General features: G+C 46.3%; 1 long non-coding RNA gene across 1 annotated transcript in view; it reads right to left on the bottom strand.

Annotated features, from left to right (window-relative positions):
• Positions 1-16,656, bottom strand: part of LOC144798878 (uncharacterized) — a 281,061-nt gene that overhangs the window by 110,708 nt on the left and 153,697 nt on the right. The window contains exon 2 of the long non-coding RNA XR_013603688.1: positions 3,557-3,654. This is a non-coding gene — a long non-coding RNA (uncharacterized LOC144798878). The remainder of the gene's footprint in view (positions 1-3,556; positions 3,655-16,656) is intronic.

The raw sequence follows: 16,656 nt of genomic DNA, 5'->3' as shown, positions 1-16,656 counted from the left end.
GGCGTTTTCAGCAGAGCGCCATTGAACTAAATGGTAAGGGGCAGGGCTGGCCTACATGGACAAAGTGAAGGGGGTGGCAACAACAGAAGCACTCCCTTCATGCTGATTGGATGTTGAAAGCTCGGGGAGTGGGCTGTGGAAGAGGCCGTCACAGCTTCGATTTAAATTCCTGGATAGTCAGCGTGTAGCAGGTGTTCACGCTGGCTGTCCAGGAGGGAAACCAGCACTGGCGCAAAGTATATACTGCAGGCACAGTGGATTGTTGCCCGGCTGGGGTGAGAGCAAGTTTGTTTTATATTATACGTGCACCTGTGCTATCTTTGTCAAAGAAATGGCGTGCCTTGACCTATGTTGATTTATGTGTGACATGAATAATCCGGCTATAATGTGTTCCATTTTCACAGATGTCATGATTCATGAAAGGTGGCGAGGCGATTACTTCTTTTTAGACTTTCATACATTGAAGTTTTTTTAATAATTTTAAACAAGTCCCAATTTTGTCAGCTCTAGAGAAGTGGAGTGCACAGGATCACTCAATTGGTTGAGTGGGAAACCTTGAATAAAACTACAAGCTCATCGTCCTACCTTCGTTAATTTTTTCACCAGACCCATTGTGCTTATTTGTCACTGTGGTGTGAGAACCGGCAGGTACAATGAACCTAGAAATCAGGAGAGGCCTGCTTGTGAGCCCCTAGATGTTATGTAACACTCTGGATGAATGGCCTGCATTGTAAACTACGATACCGGTTGTCAGCACGTGTATCGAAGATAAAAATGTGACTCTGGAAACCCTCCACGGCTTAGTCACAGCGCAAAGGCTACAGTACATTTTTTCCTTATTAAGCATAGAGGGAAAGCAATTTGCCCAAAATTACATGATTATGACTTATGAGCCACAGGCCACAATTTGAACTTGGTACATTCAAAAGTAGGTAGTACTGTGGCCAGGGCTTTAACCCCTTCCAGGCTGATGACGAGCTCAGCTCGTCATGAGCGTAACCTGCCGTGCGCTCATGACGAGCTGAGCTCGTCATGTAACGCGGTAATTTTAAAATTGCCGCGTACAGCGGGAAAAGCTGCCGCATTGATGCGGTTAAGTGGGCCGGGTCTCACCGGGTCTGAGCACCGGCAGTTTTTTAAAAGGTGCCTCGAAACGGGTCTCTATCGGGCTCTGTTTTGTGCCTGCTGTCACACTGCAGTCGTTTTTTCCAGACTGCAGTGACAGCAGGCACATCGATGTGCGCTGCTCACACTGCTCACTTCTCACTAGTGGAGAAGTTACGGCATGACTTCATGCCAGGTGAGGGTTGTAGGGGAAGGGAAATCATTGAAAGTGATATTCTCTCCGGATTTCCCTTCTCCTTTTGAAACTCAGGAGCACAACATTGTCGTGGTGTCACCAGGCCTGGCTTTAAGTGGAAGCTTTTTCAATATTAATACAACAAGCTGCTCATTTTTCTAATGCAACTAACAACCATTGGCAAAGTCAATAGTCCGGACTTCTTGTAGGAATGATGTTTCTTGTTGTATCATATATCTGGATGCAATGACAGAAACAGCAAAATACAAGTCAGGCAGTAGACTTTGCTAAGCACAGATTTTTTAGCTTACGTGTTTTAAGCCATGCCCTTAATTACAATGGCCACGACCCTTTGAGAGACCCCCCAGTTTTTTTATCCCACTTAAAGCCCTGACAGTTGCGCTTATATGATGTGAAGAGAAAGCCTTTGGCAGCACCCTAATGCTTACTGTTTAAAAAGCTGATTTAGTGAGCTTTCGAAAGTCTAAAAGATATCATAGTTGTCCGAGGTTGTGCATGTGTTTACTTCACAATGCACTGTCTGCGTTTCGAAATTGGCGCTTTTATAGAATAGATCCGATTGTAGGAGCTGTTGGACTCCTCTTTCCATTGCAGTCGCTCGGCTACAGATGCCAATGCAATTGTGCACCACGTGTCAACCAGGAATGCATGGGTTAGACACAGGAAGTCGAACTATTGAAAAGATATATATAATTATTTTTGCAGTTTTATATAAGTATTGGAGCACTTTACATTAGCAAGTAGTTACATTACACATGGACACATTCACCTATTTAGATGATACAGGACTCACTTGTTAATCACAGCTAATAAAGCAGATTTGCACACCACAGTAACCTAACTGTTGAACATATTTAATGCAGAAGGATATGGGGTATTTTGTTACGTGTTTAACTATTTCAAGTCTACAGATTCACAATTGCTTTATAAACCTTCTTGCACTCTCAATTTTGCCTTAAATGCTCTATTTGCCTATTCTTTTTTTCAAAAACGTATTGCGGCGTAGCACTCATCCACTACTTTTCTGCCCTACCACTTTCAAATGTCACCAGCCGCCACTGGTACTTGCCCCAAACAGCTCCAAACTGTATGAAACTGCAGCCCTCAGCAGTAACGAGGACAAAGAAAGACCAGTGAAATACACAATGGAACAGCAAACGCCGCAAGATCCAATGAAACGGCTAGTACCAAAATCAAAGTGTAATAAATGGCGGTTAACTGTTGGGTTCTTCAAACAATGAGAGACAACCTTGACTTCCCCAAAACCAATGGTGTCAGTAAGCGTCACAAATGTTTGGTTTTTTTGCCTCTCCCTTTTGTATTATATTTGAGTATTTATTCAGGTTGTGGATAACTGGCAGGGGAGGTGAGCAACCTGTGGATAATATTTTTTAAATGTTTTGGATAGTGCGGTGCATTATGCCTGAGTTGTCCTTCTCATTGCTATACCTGTTCTAAGAAGAGAATGTTATTCTGAAGTACAGAGATAAGTATATGTTCACCTTCTGAAAATAAGATAGAAAATAATACACTCTGTTCAACTGCCTGTGTGTTAAACATCATTTCTATATTATATACATATATAGTTATCTTGGCATGGGAACGATGCTCCTGTTAGGAAACATAGAAATATTCCTATCTACCTACCTCCTTTATTATGCAAACACAAACACCGCTTGTGTAGATAGGTAATTTCATAGTAGACATAACCTTTCATTGCATCACACGCTCCACTGCATGTTATGTGTTACTGTGCATGCATTCATTCCCGTATTCACACTGAAATGAACGTTTAGCAAATATGGTGGCTCCCTTGAAGAAAATATCTTTTATGTATTTTTAGATGAGGATGTGTGCGGCGGTGGGAGTATAGAAGAAACCATCTCCATGAAGTGCCTGTCACATGCAAAGTGATACTTTATGTTACAAAACTACATTCTTAATAATTTAATTAAACGTTATTGCATGGTTAATTAATTGCATTGTAAGAAGTAAAAACAACAAAATAAATCAGAGACATAAAATGTGCAGGAGTTGCAACCGCATCTCCCTAAAACTAAAAAATATAATTAAAAAAACAGTAAAACCAGGTAGTTATGGATTTGTGAATTTTATTCCCATCCTACAATATTCAATGAGTTGATAACAGTATATGGATTTGTTTCAACACCAAATACAAACATTTCACGAAGCAACAAATAACTGTGATTGCAACTGTGATTATATAGCACCTACTACTGTCAAGGCGTTGGAAGCGCTTTACTCCAGTAGCACGATACCCCGGAATCCACGTTTAGAGGTAAAGCCAGTGGTTATTGTTGCAAAATGGGATGCTTCATATGTTCAAGAGGAAAACAGAAAAGAAAAAGAAAGTATCCTGAGAATGATCACTTTTCAAGCAGGTGATGACTGTTGCAAAGCTAGATATCTGTCAAACGAAATGGCTGGCATTAGACAAGCTGCCACCACTGCATTAGACAGAAAATATGTACTGTGCACTGAACAGATACATGGGACCCTCAAAACAGAGAGCACAGTACCAAACTCAATGATAAAATGGATATTATTTAAATATTTATAGCACAGCATAATATGAAGTATCTTATGTTGATCCAAACACAAGCATTTGCAAACATATATAAACGTCTGCACTTTGAGGTATCCCCTTATTTGCGCATTCATGATGTATGTAGCCTATATATAGCGCTGCATGCGCCAGTGTTCGACAGAGGACCTGCCATCAAGTTCATTCCTCCCAGCTGTACAGCCATGGCAGTCTGAGTAAAAGGGAAGGAATGCGGCCTTAAGCCACACCCCCACAAGACCAGATCACGACCACGTAGGAAGCAAACTTCTTGTATACTATCTCCTTTTCTCTCTCTCTTATTCTCTAACATTTCCCTTTTCACTCATTCTCATTCTCTTAGCAGGTCAGTGGATAAGGGGACAGCCAAACATATATACCATGTAACTGTATCCTCGACAACCACAGCCGCCCTGTAATGATAAAGCGATGTTGCTTGTTTGTATGTGTAAAATATCTATAAAAAATACTTTGAAATAAAAGGGAAGTGTTAGACCTGTCAGCCCTAGGGTGGTCTTCCCCATTTGTATCGCCCTTGCCTTGTTTTTTCCACCACCTTTTTCTGTTGGACCTAGGTCTCAGGGCACCCTACCACTGCTAATCAGTGCTGAGGTGCAGGTGCTCTCTACTACCAACATGGCTGCCACAGGCCCCTGCTACTGCAGAGTGATCTTTTCAGTAGCACCCTAGTAGCCAGGAGCTGGCTGGGACATTAAGATACTGTAGCAACACCAGCTCGCCTTTTCTGCCCATAGCTAGACTGTGGAAGCTCCTGGAACCTTCCGGAATAGGGGAGGGGTCTCATTTTGCCGCCTTAGAGAGTGGTCACCTGACCTAGGGATATTTAAGGTAAGGAGGGAAACCTTTTTGTCAGTTGGGGCATCACTGGACCTGGGGGAACCTACGCAGGAGTCCTAGGCGGTAGGGCCTAGGGGAGAAACCTATACCACTGGAAGTGATTGGGCCTAGGCACTGCCTTCTAAGTTGAGTAAGGGACTCTACCAAACCCACTGATACGGCCCAGCGTGGGGGGAACCCGTGAACCACCTGCCGTGATCTACAGGAACCAGCCTGACCTTAAGCCACCAACTCAACCCCCCTCTATTGCCTATCCTCCAAGGAACTACCTGAGAAGGGCGCAGAAGCCATTAAGAAGAACACCTATTTACAAGAAGGACTGCTGGGGGATCAACCAGGTATTAGCGCTGCACCATCTACGCGCTCCCCTGCTCAACCTGTGCCCCCCTGTGCTGTCCTGTCGCAGTTGTGGTCCTGAACTGCCTTCCAAGCTCTCTCCTGCTGTGCCCCCGAGAAGAGCTGAAACATTAAGTACTGTGGGCCGCTTAAGCGCTGTGAAGTCCCGAGCGCTGTACTCTCTAAGCGCTCTCCTGCTGTGCCCCGTTGTAACGCCATCCGGCTTCATCGCGCTGTGTTCCCCCCAGAGTGCTAAAGTGGGGCGATCTCTACCTCCCCAATCACTGCCGCAGCCCGGTACCTGGGGTCAGGTCTTGCCGGGGCGAAGAGCCGCCGTTATCACCGCTGCGGCCCGGGGATTGCTGGCGCTGCCCCCTTGTCGTCTGGACGCAGTCTGGGCCTCGCGGACACCACCAGGCGCTTGCCTGGTGAGGTCCCCGCTGCAGTGGGCATCGTCGCGGCGGCCCCCGGAGCCAAGAGAGGGCCGCCGTAGTGAAGCATTAGGCCGCGCTAGGCCCTGAAGCTGCCACCACCCTCACGTGATGGGTACGTCAAGCCGCGTCATCGGCCGCGCCCCCACCCTTGCTGCCCTGCCATTGGCTGGCTCTGCCGCACCTCTCTGCCGGCGCGCTGGGATTGGCGGCCAGCGGGAGAAGCCCCGGAAGCCCCGCGAACCTGTCACATTGGAAAGGGGGCTCGCAGGAGAGCGCAAGCCCCCTCCTTTTGCTGCAAGGCCCGGATCGGCCCCCATACTGGACTCCACCACCATCGTGGGCTGCGAAGGCCTCCCCGGGCCCGATAGTGCAGGCCCCATCCCTGGCGGAGGGCGGAAGTTCCCGGGAGACGCAGGGACTGCCCAGGAGCCTCAGTTGTCGAGAGAGGCAGTCCCGCGACCGCCCCTCCCCGCAGGAGACTGAAGCCAGGCCCTGCAGGCCCCAGTAACCACCCTGATCGGCCTGCTGGCCAGGAGACCTAAGTAAGTGGGGGAACTGTGTGAAATAATACAGGACTGGGCCTGAGACTGCTCAATTAAGCCCAGTTGTGTAATCCCAAGTGACTTGTGACCCGGATCTTACCAAGAGTGTTCCATTTAAGTTTTGGATGCCCATGATCCCAAGGGGAGGTGTAGGTTGCCTGGGCTATACTCCCCTGTTCACCTCCAATGAGTTATGCTGGCAGTAGCCCATAATGCAATGTTTTCAATTACCCATAGGAATTGTTGTTCCCTTTACTAAAACTGCTGAGGTCATTGTTGATGTTATGCAGACCTAATGAGATAACGCCTGTGTGTTGAAGGAATGGTTTTACTGATATCTATGCCGTTATAATGAAATGTTGCCTGAGTCCTATGAAGTGGATTTACATCTGCCTACAATGAAATGTGCTATTGAGTTAATGCTGAATTGATTAATTGATTACCCTGAATGATTTGCCAGCCCTGAATTTGATCTAGATAAAAGTGTACTGATTTTAACAGACCAGCTGGTGTGGTGCCAGTTATTGTGTGTGTTTCCTGTCTCAGTGGGTGTGTGTGCTGCACTGCTACTTTACACCTAAGCTTTCGGGTGCCTTCCTGCTCGCGCCAAGCTACCCCCGTGGAATTGGTGATCCTCCCAGGCTCACAGGAAGGGATGCTTGAGGTTTCTTCAATGTATCAGCACAGCTAGTAGTTACAGTGACTCAGCAGAGATGTTTTCAGGCATGGGCAAAGTAGGCTCTGGCCCAGGGCTCCAGCCATTCAGGGGGCCCCCTATTAGAGCCAGGTCTGCTCTGCTCTGCAGAGAGTCTTGCCCAGACAAACCCAAATCATTCTTAAACAGATTCTTTCAAATACCGTTTTTCTTTCATTTATTTTTTAATGTGAGTGACCTGTGAGAGTTTATTGCAGACATTTTGCAGAGAAATGTGGCTTTTATGTTTCATGCAACATCCATAAAAAAGCTTCTTTTAGATCAAAAAGACCCTCACATATTCATATGTCACAGACATTAATTGCAGTATTAGTGAGCTGCTGCAGTGTTACAAAAATTTCAAACTTGAACCGGTGTGCCTGTGCAGTGTCAGTGATCTGGCCAAAGAGGGCATGAAATAGCTGAAACTGGATTATAAATTCAAAGCTGTTGCGCACAGGGCCTCTAAAATCCTTACGATGTCCCTGCCTCACAGTTTGCCAGCTGGGCATCTGCCACAAGACACGAAGCCCTTTAAACCCCTTAGGGACTGCCCAGCCTGTGCATTTGCCAGCGGAAGAACAAAAGTTACTTACCTGTAAACTGTGGTTCTCCAGTATTGGTGTCTTTCATAGATTCACATGCTTGAATATTCCCCGTCGTCGAAGTGGGAGTCCCACGGTACATAAAATAGCAGTAACATATGCATGTATACATGAAAAAATATCATAAATAAAATATACATACATATACTGTAATAAAAAGTAAATTCCAAAAGTACCATGGAACATAATAGGCCCATTGAAAAGCCTAAGGGAGAACCCACTTTAGTAGCATATCAGTGTTATTATGTGTTTGTCCACATTCCAGCCAATCAGGCTGTAGCCTCCTCTAGAACCTTCTCCTCAGGAGCCCAAGTCCTCAGATTTTCGTAGCACAAGTAAGTAAAAGTGCCTGAGGAGAAGAGAGCCTCTGAGGGGAGGATGGGAGGGTCGCATGTGAATCTATGAAAGACACCAATACTGGGGAACCACAGTTTACAGGTAAGTAACTTTTGTTCTTCTCCAGTATTAGGGGTGTCTTTCATAGATTCACATGCTTGAATAAGAGTAGAAAGCAGTAAATCATCACAGAAGTCATAAAGGTGACATAGCAAGCAAGTAAGGTAATATAGCAGACAATATGCAATAAATACCAAAATATTATTAGAAAAAAACCTTTATGACTGGAGGCGGGTAGCAACAGAGGCTCACCTTTACTGGAAAAGATTCCACAGCACCGCTTGACCTACTGCCGCATCCGCGGCGTCTGTTGATTGCAGGCAGTAATGTTTAGTAAAAGTATGGCTGCTCGACCAAGTAGCAGCTCTGCAGATCTGTCTTAGGGGTACCCCCGCAAAAAGGGCAGCCGAAGTAGACACCGCTCTAGTTGAATGAGCACGAACTGGAGCAGGAAGGGGCTTCCCAGCCCATTGGTGGCAAAAGGATATGGTAGAGGATATCCATCTGGTGATGGTCTGTTTGGTAACAGGTTGTCCTTTGCAAATTGGGCCATACGCCACAAACAATTGATCTGACTTTCTGATAGTTGCAGTTCGTTGAATGTAGAATTTGAGACAACGTTTCACATCTAATGAATGCAATGACCGCTCAGCTGGAGTTTGCGGAGCAGGAAAGAAAGTTTTCAGGATTACAGGTTCGTTGAGATGAAAGTCACTGGGAACCTTCGGGATGAATTTAGGATTAGTTCGCAATGTCAAAGCCTCATTGGAGAATTGCAGGAAAGGAGGCTGTATTGTAAACGCCTGGATGTCACTGACACGTCTTGAGGATGTCAAAGCGAGCAAGAGAGCAATTTTCCATGTGAGAAATTTTAGACTTGCAGAGTGGATAGGCTCAAATGGAGGTAGAAGTAGTTGAGACAAGACCAAATTTAAGCGCCAAGCAGGTGGAGGGCGACGGATAGGCGGAAACATCCTAAAAAGGCCCTTGTAAAATTGCTTAATGATTCTCGAGGAACATAGAGATGTGGAACCATCATGGCGTAAGCGGGAAATCGCCGCCAGGAACACTTTAAGAGTTGAGTGTGACAGTCCTGATCTCGCCAGGGATAAAAAGAAAGGCAAAATCTGTTCAGGTTTTGCAGTCATGGGGTCCAAATCTTTGGTGCGGCACCAGACACAGAAACGCTTCCATTTTAATTGGTAGGTTTTTATGGTGGATGGAGCGCGAGCACGTGCTAGCACCTCCCTGCAGTCCTCATCGATATTTAAACGTGCAAATTCATTGTACTCAGGTTCCAGGCATGGAGTTGGAGGTATGCTGGATCCGGGTGACAGATTTGTCCCTGCTTCATCGTGAGGAGGTGAGGTAGAGGATGAAGCGGTAACGGGTCGGACAGCGAGAAGAGGAGCAGGTCCGTGAACCATGGACGCCTCGGCCATTTGGGCGCAATCAGGATGATGCGGCAAGGTTGGATCCTCATCCTATGTAACAGGCGAGGGATCAGAGGAAGTGGAGGGAAAGCATAGATGAAGTCGTTCGACCAATTGATCGAAAATGCATTTCCGCTCGACTCTCTGTGGGGATGCTGACTTGCAAAGCGTCGGCATTTCCTGTTGGCAGCAGTCGCGAAAAGATCCATCTGCGGCTGGCCCCACCGCCGGAAGATGAACTCGACGGTTGGTTGGTTGAGTTCCCACTCGTGATTGTCCGATGACGCTCGGCTGAGTAAGTCCGCCAGAACAATGGCCACACCCGGCACATGAATGGCTGTGAGATGAATTTGACGTTGAATCGCCCAATCCCATATTTCTTGTGCCAGTTGTGAAAGAAGAAGAGACCTCGTGCCGCCCTGCTTGTTGAGGTAGTGCATGCTGGTGGTGTTGTCCGTCCTCAGCAAAGTGTGTCCCTGCACTAACCTCTGGAAGGACTTCAGGGCTAAGAAAATCGCCAAGAGTTCCAGGCGATTGATGTGCCAAGTACGTTGGGTCGCTGTCCACTTTCCTTTCACAGACATGCCGTCGAGATGCGCTCCCCATCCCTCGAGAGACGCGTCTGTTGTAAGTGTCAGAGTTGGAGGTTCGTCTTATAAGGAACGGCCCGCAGATATGTTTGGAGGGTGAGCCCACCACTCTCGCGCTTTCTGGATGCGAGGTGTTAGAAGGACTTTGTCCTCGAATGACCCTGACACCTGTTTCCACTGCTTGTCTAATTCCTCCTGTAGAGCCCTCATGTGCAATCTGCAATTGGGGATCAGGTGGATGCACGAGGAAGCCATGCCAAGGAATGATTTGAACATTCGGACAGAAACGTACATTTTTGGTTGTAGGAACTGCACCATCTTTACCATGCGGTTCTGTCTTTCCTGGGAAACGAACACTTTCCCCTGCCGAGAATCTAGCGAGGCTCCGAGAAAATCTCGCCTTTGCGACAGATGAAAGTGTGACTTCTGGCAATTGATTGAAAGCCCCAAGGTTTGGAAGAGGGAGACGCAGACTTGAGTGTGCTGCTCCGTTAGGTGAAAAGTTTTGGCCTTGATGAGGCAGTCGTCCAGGTATGGGTAAAATTGGACACCTTGGAGACGCAGGAAGGCAGCTACCGGGGCTAAGATCTTGGTAAAGACCCTCGGTGCTGATCGAAGGCCGAATGGTAAGACTTTGAATTGGAAGTGAAACTATCCGACTGTGAAGCGTGGATACTTCCTGTGTCTGGGGTGAATTGGCACATGGAAATATGCGTCTTGGAGGTCGATCGTTGAAAAGAATTCCCCTGGATTGAGATAATTCAGAATTTGAAGCAGAGTTAACATCTGAACGGTTTTCGAAATGATAAATTTGTTTAGGGCCCGTAAATCTAAAATTGGACGCCATTCCCCCGACTTTTTCCTGACTAAGAAAAATCGGAAATAAAACCCCTTGCCGCGTTGACCTTGCGGCACGACCTCGATGGCTCCTTTTTTGATCATCAATTTCACCTGGGCCAAAAGTTCTTTGAGGTGAGGTGAGGGTGGCCCCGCAGGTGGATGGGTGGGAGGGAATTTTGTGAACTCCAGGGTATGTCCTTTGGAGATAACGTCTAAGACCCATTGGTCGGAGGTGATTTCGGACCATTTGCAAAAGTATTTTGAGATGCGACCTCCAAGATTCACAGGCGGCAGGAGAAAGGAACTGAGACTGTCACTGTTTTTTATTGCTTGAGCCACCTCTATAAGTTGTTTTCCATTGATATGGTCTCGTGGTGGACTGACGATTTTGGGATTGGTAGGAACCCCTCTGTCGGTTATCGTTGTAGGTGTTGTATGAACAATATTGACCTGATCCTCGAAAAGTAGAGGAACTTCCGCCTCTACCTCGCGCCCCCCGAAAGGGCCGTTTCTTGTACTGGAGGGTAGCTAAGGACTTTGCCTTGTCGGTGTCCTTCTTTATCGACTCCAGGGCATCATCTACGTGTTTGCCAAACAAAGAATCCCCGTCGTACGGCAAGTCAAGGACCTTTGCTTGTACCTCTGGACGGAAGGTGGTAGACTTCAACCAGCCTTGACGCCTCAAGACTTCAGCCCCAGCCAATTGACGGAAACCTGTGGAGGAGATGTCAAGCGCGCAATCAATAATTTCAGATGAAATTATCTCTCCCTCCTGAATAATGGCCTGCGCTTCTGCACGGACGGCATCGGGTATTTGAGGAAGCAGTGCGGCACTCTCGGACCACATCTGGCGGTCGTAACGGGCCAAAATTGCTAAGGTATTAGCCGCTTTCACAGTGGTAGCCGCCATGGTCGTAAATTTTTTACCTATAGAGTCCAATTTGCGGCCTTCATGATCAGGAGGAGACGTGAGTGGTGTAGCAGGATTACGGGATCTTTTCTGTGCTGCTTGAGTTATAACAGAATCGGCCTTTGGTTGTGAAATCAAACAGGCAGGGGAAGTCGGACTAGCCTTGTACTTCTTGTCCAATCTGGGCAAAACTGCAGGTACAGAATTCGGATGTTCCATTAATTTAAGGCCCTCCTGCCAAATATGGTCAATGAAAGGTATTGTGAGGGTTTGTCTTCGCGATACGTCCTTAAAATCGTATAAGAAACATTCACTGTCATCTTGTTGTCTTTCGATTGTGAGATGAAAACGCATCGCAGCACGGACCATCAAATTATGGAAATTTGCAGTGTCCACTGGAGGCGATGCTAGTGGTGAGGTGGGCGGAGTGGAGGGTGTGTGAGCCCTGTAATCATCCCACTCATCCATATCGACGTCATTGTCGTTGTCACCCGTGTTGTGAGGGTCAGGATCCTCGTTGTCAGTGTCTGGACGAGCACCCCCTGGTGACGCAGGTGCGACAGGTAAAGGTGCTTGAGGAAGTAGTGGTTGAGGTTGTGGAGGAGGTGGTGAAAGCACTGGAGAGGCAGGCGTATATGGTGGGAATCTACGGTTATAGTCATCGAGCATGAGCTGCAAGTTCGTGACCAAAGACAAAGGTATTTGGGTAACCGGCTCCGAAGTAAGTGGTTCAGAGTCCTCAACTGGAAATAAATTGTTCCCATCTTCGACGTTTTGCACTTCGTCACCCTCATCACTATACTCTTGACATTTAATGTTAAAATCAGATGGACTAGATGCCTGATTGAAAATTTGCTCCACCTCTGAATCATTTCCGGATTCTTCCTCACCAGACTGAAACAATTGTTCTGGAAGATGAGTCCCACTTCTCACTGGACTCAGTTGAATGAGAAGAACTGTTCGTAAAGAAGAAGCAGTCACCACTGTAAAAGTGGTAGCTGTAGCTAAAGGTTGATGAGTCGACAACGAGCCCGTTGACGTCAATGCGGCAGTGTTAGAAACAACCTGAGGCGTCTGTGTCGTCGTCACTGATGAAATCGGCGCTGAAATCGAAGGTTTTTTCTTCTTCGTCGACGAAGATTTCTGTTCCGTCGAGATTGGAGCCTTAGCCATCGACGATGATGTAGACGTCGACGGAGTCGTCAACGAAGATATGGTGGTCGACGACGAAAGCACCGTCGACGAGGCAGCCGCCGACGATAAAGGGCCCGTCGACGAGATGCTTTTGGACGACGATTTGGTCGTCGTCGGCGAGGTTCGCGTCGACGAGGGGAGCGTCGACGATGACTTCTTCGTCGACGGTTTGGCCTTGACACTCGTCGACGAGATCTTTACAATAGACGCGATGGGTCTCACCTCCTGGGCCATCGTCGACGAGGTGATCGTTGTCGATGTCGCGCTGGTTGACACAGTACATGTCGTCGTCGACGTAGAGGCCACCGTCACCGACTTCGTCGTCGCTGAAGACGTCGACGGACGTGTCGACGAGCCCGTCGACGAGGCAATTCCAGATTTTAAAGTGGAAATTGAGGCTTTGGGCACAGACGTCAGAGAGCCAGGTCCCGTAGACGTGCCCTGAAGCAAATCCTGTGGGGAGACAAACCTGGAGGATTCCAACAGTCTACTTTTCTTCAGAAAAGGAGATGGAACCTCAGTCTCAGACCGACGCTTCTGAGAGGATTTTGAAAAGCCAGAAGATAAACTGCCTACCTCAGAAAGTGCAGACTCTGAAGTCTTCAACCTCTGTAGCCACAGAAGGAGACGGGCCTCTCTATCCCTCAGAGTCTTGGGTGGAAAAGTGCGACAGTACTTACAATTCTTCACTTCGTGGTCTGGGTAGAGACAGTAAATGCATTTACTGTGTGGATCCTCATGGAAAAGGCGCAGTTTACCACAAGAAGGGCAGGCTTTAAATAAAGATTTCTTATTAGAAGACATTTTCTTGAGAAAAACAGCTTGAGTTTGAAGAAAAACTGAGCAGAGCTCAGGGAGACTCCCTTCACACGACGTGCGGTAGAAAATCTGAGGACTTGGGCTTCTGAGGAGACGGTTCTAGAGGAGGCTACAGTCTGATTGGCTGGAATGTGGACCAACACATAATGACACTGATATGCTACTAAAGTGAGTTCTCCCTTAGGCTTTTCAATGGGCCTATTATGTTCTATGGTACTTTTGGAATTTACTTTTTATTACAGTATATGTATGTATATTTTATTTATGATATTTTTTCATGTATACATGCATATGTTACTGCTATTTTATGTACCGTGGGACTCCCACTTCGACGACGGGGAATATTCAAGCATGTGAATCTATGAAAGACACCCCTAATACTGGAGAACTAGAATACCGCGCTTGCTGACACTCAATCGACATGATACTAACCAATGTATTGTGTAAGAAAATATCATTTAACACGAGAACAGGACCGGAAGTCACTGACAGCCTAGCAAATTATTGTGATAAATATCTCTGTGCGCTGTACTGTCTGTGCCTCGATCCTTGGGTCAGCTGACCAGCCTTCGGCCACTCTCTAGTCAAAGATATGGTCAGGAATACCAAATTCCAATTAAAACTACTCCATAGCCTCACGCCTTCCTTCCCAAAACAAGAGCCTAAACTGGCCAACCAAGCCCTAGTCATTTCATGAAGAATGGCTGCAGAAACACTAACAACTACCTAGCCCAAATCTTACCTGGCACCCCTCAAAGCAGTCCTCCATTCCACAGCCTTTCCATGCAATTACAGCAAAGTGAGGGACCCCCCTGCACTGCCTGAGATTTTGAACACTGGGCCATGCTAGCTAGTGGTTCACTTCTGCACCCAGCAGCTACTTCTGGGTCATCTGGAGAAAATGCGGCAAGTCTTGCAGAATATGGCCACGTAGTGAGGTGGAGAGAGATACAGTCTATACAGGGCCCTGCCTTTAACTGGTCTCCCACCTTTGCAAATGCCTGCCCTCAATAACTTCTACTTGTGAGCGCTGCCTTAGATCCCCAGGTTGGCTTCCGATGGATTATCCCTCAGCTTTAGACTTCATAGTTGCAACTCAATTCACAAAAGTTTCAGCTTGCTGGTAGAACTATAAATCTGGGAACCCAAGCTCTGCTCAAGCTAACTCTCCCAGATTAACAAAGCCCCCAACTCGCAAACATCCATAATCTAGATATGCGTCAGTCACAAGAATGCAGTATCACTACATAATCTACAGATCACGACAATCACCGCCTTTAAACGGGTCCTCAAACAGCACTTTCTAAAAATCCTTATGTAATCGGTACCCACCACACATGCCTGTATCCTTGAATCAGTAAGGCAAAGATATCTGATTCTCCTGGATGACCCTAATTTATGTTTCAATTCTTACATATGCTTATTTATTGTTGCACTATGCAACACTGTAAATGCCTGTGTCCACGGTGCTGATGCACTAGGTAAGACCCAAAATATACAAGTATCCTTCAATTGATATTGTTCCTAGATCTCTCCAATCTTGCCTTCCACACCAGTTCATGTACCACTCCTCTCACCATACTCAAAGAGCCGAGCACAATTAGCCTGCCATTTCTCTCTGCACTTATCTTCAACCTTAATTTTGTAATTTAACTGCAGCCCTTAGGATCTCTTAAGAGCTTGATCTATATCCATCAAGGGGTTTTATGTCTGTAGGATAGTCTTAAGTTCTCCTATTTCTTGCTCGTGGCAGCGTATCTCTACTCTACCCTGCTTGCTCTAACATGATGCCTGACTACGCCGAACCCTCCGTATAAAAGCCTTTTAGGTATCCCAGAAGGTGGCTAAAGAGGCAGATCCTATAGTGTCTAAAATAAAAATCCTGCCTATCCTTCTCCAGAGTCTGGCCAATTCCTAAATCGAAAAGAAGGGCTCAGTTGACAGTCCACCTGGGATTTTCCCATTGAGCAGGAAGTTCCACAAGCATGGTCATGGCTGAATGGACTGAGATGTGCCACGACAAGTGCTTAACCTCTCTGCCCCCCTTTAGTCCAATCAGGAGAAGTAGCCATACTGCTTACTATGGTATGTGTGCCCTCTCTGATTACCTATTCGATGCCGCCACACGTCCATCAGATCCATATCTTGCAACATGCTTTTCGAGGCTTGTCTGGTCTTTGGTGTATGACTACAATCTCTTTTGGTGGATCTATCGAGATTGTTATCCAACAAGGTGGTACAATCTCTCCCAACAATGATTGGTATTGGGAATTCCAATAAATTCCACTCACGGTTGAAAGTTAGGATGGTTCATTCATAGTAGGGCCAGAAAAACTTGCACACAGAAAGGTATAATTAGCCCACCTCATCTGCCCAAAAACATCTTCGAATATTCAGCTTGGTCAGAGATGGAATACTGCTCTATCCACTTTTGTTTTGAAAACAGATCCCTGCTTACTATCGCCACTTGTTGGGTCTCTTGCAAGATCATGGTTTTGGTCATAATATCTTCCAGGTACTGAAACACATACCTCAACCTCCCCCTAGAGCTGAGCCCCTTTACAATCCAAGTTAATACACATGTAGAAAGGTAACCCCCTAAAAGTGTACTTTGAGGTCTGGGTATAGGGAGGAAAAGCAACGAAAAGAATAAGTGAAGTACCCACTTGACCTGTATTTCTTCCATATAGCTAATAAGGGCTGTTGGTTCTGTTCTGACGATACTGGGGAAATTGCATATGCGAGGTTATTCATACAATCACATTTTTTATTTTATTTTCATATATTTTTACATTTTTCCCCCCAACTGATTCTTTTACAATTAGAGACATTCTTTCCAACAGTCTAAAAATACATTCCATGGTTCATTCCATGTATTGTGACATAGTTGTTGTACCAAGTATCATACATTTATATAAAATCTTAAAATCATCATTACAAGAAATGCAAATTCCCTCACAAATCGTCCTCTCATTCTGACATACACTCAGACACTAACATACTAAACACATACTGCTGGCTCAGCGTACTACACATATGTGAAAACAAGCCTCAACAGTGGTAGAAAGAAAATTGTTATCCGCTGTGATGTTATGGGCTG

This window comes from Lissotriton helveticus, chromosome 12 (genome assembly GCF_964261635.1).
Source record: "Lissotriton helveticus chromosome 12, aLisHel1.1, whole genome shotgun sequence".
NCBI classification, from domain to species: domain Eukaryota; kingdom Metazoa; phylum Chordata; class Amphibia; order Caudata; family Salamandridae; genus Lissotriton; species Lissotriton helveticus.
Note: the sequence above shows the minus strand (reverse complement) of the source record. Positions and strands in the feature narration are given on the sequence as shown.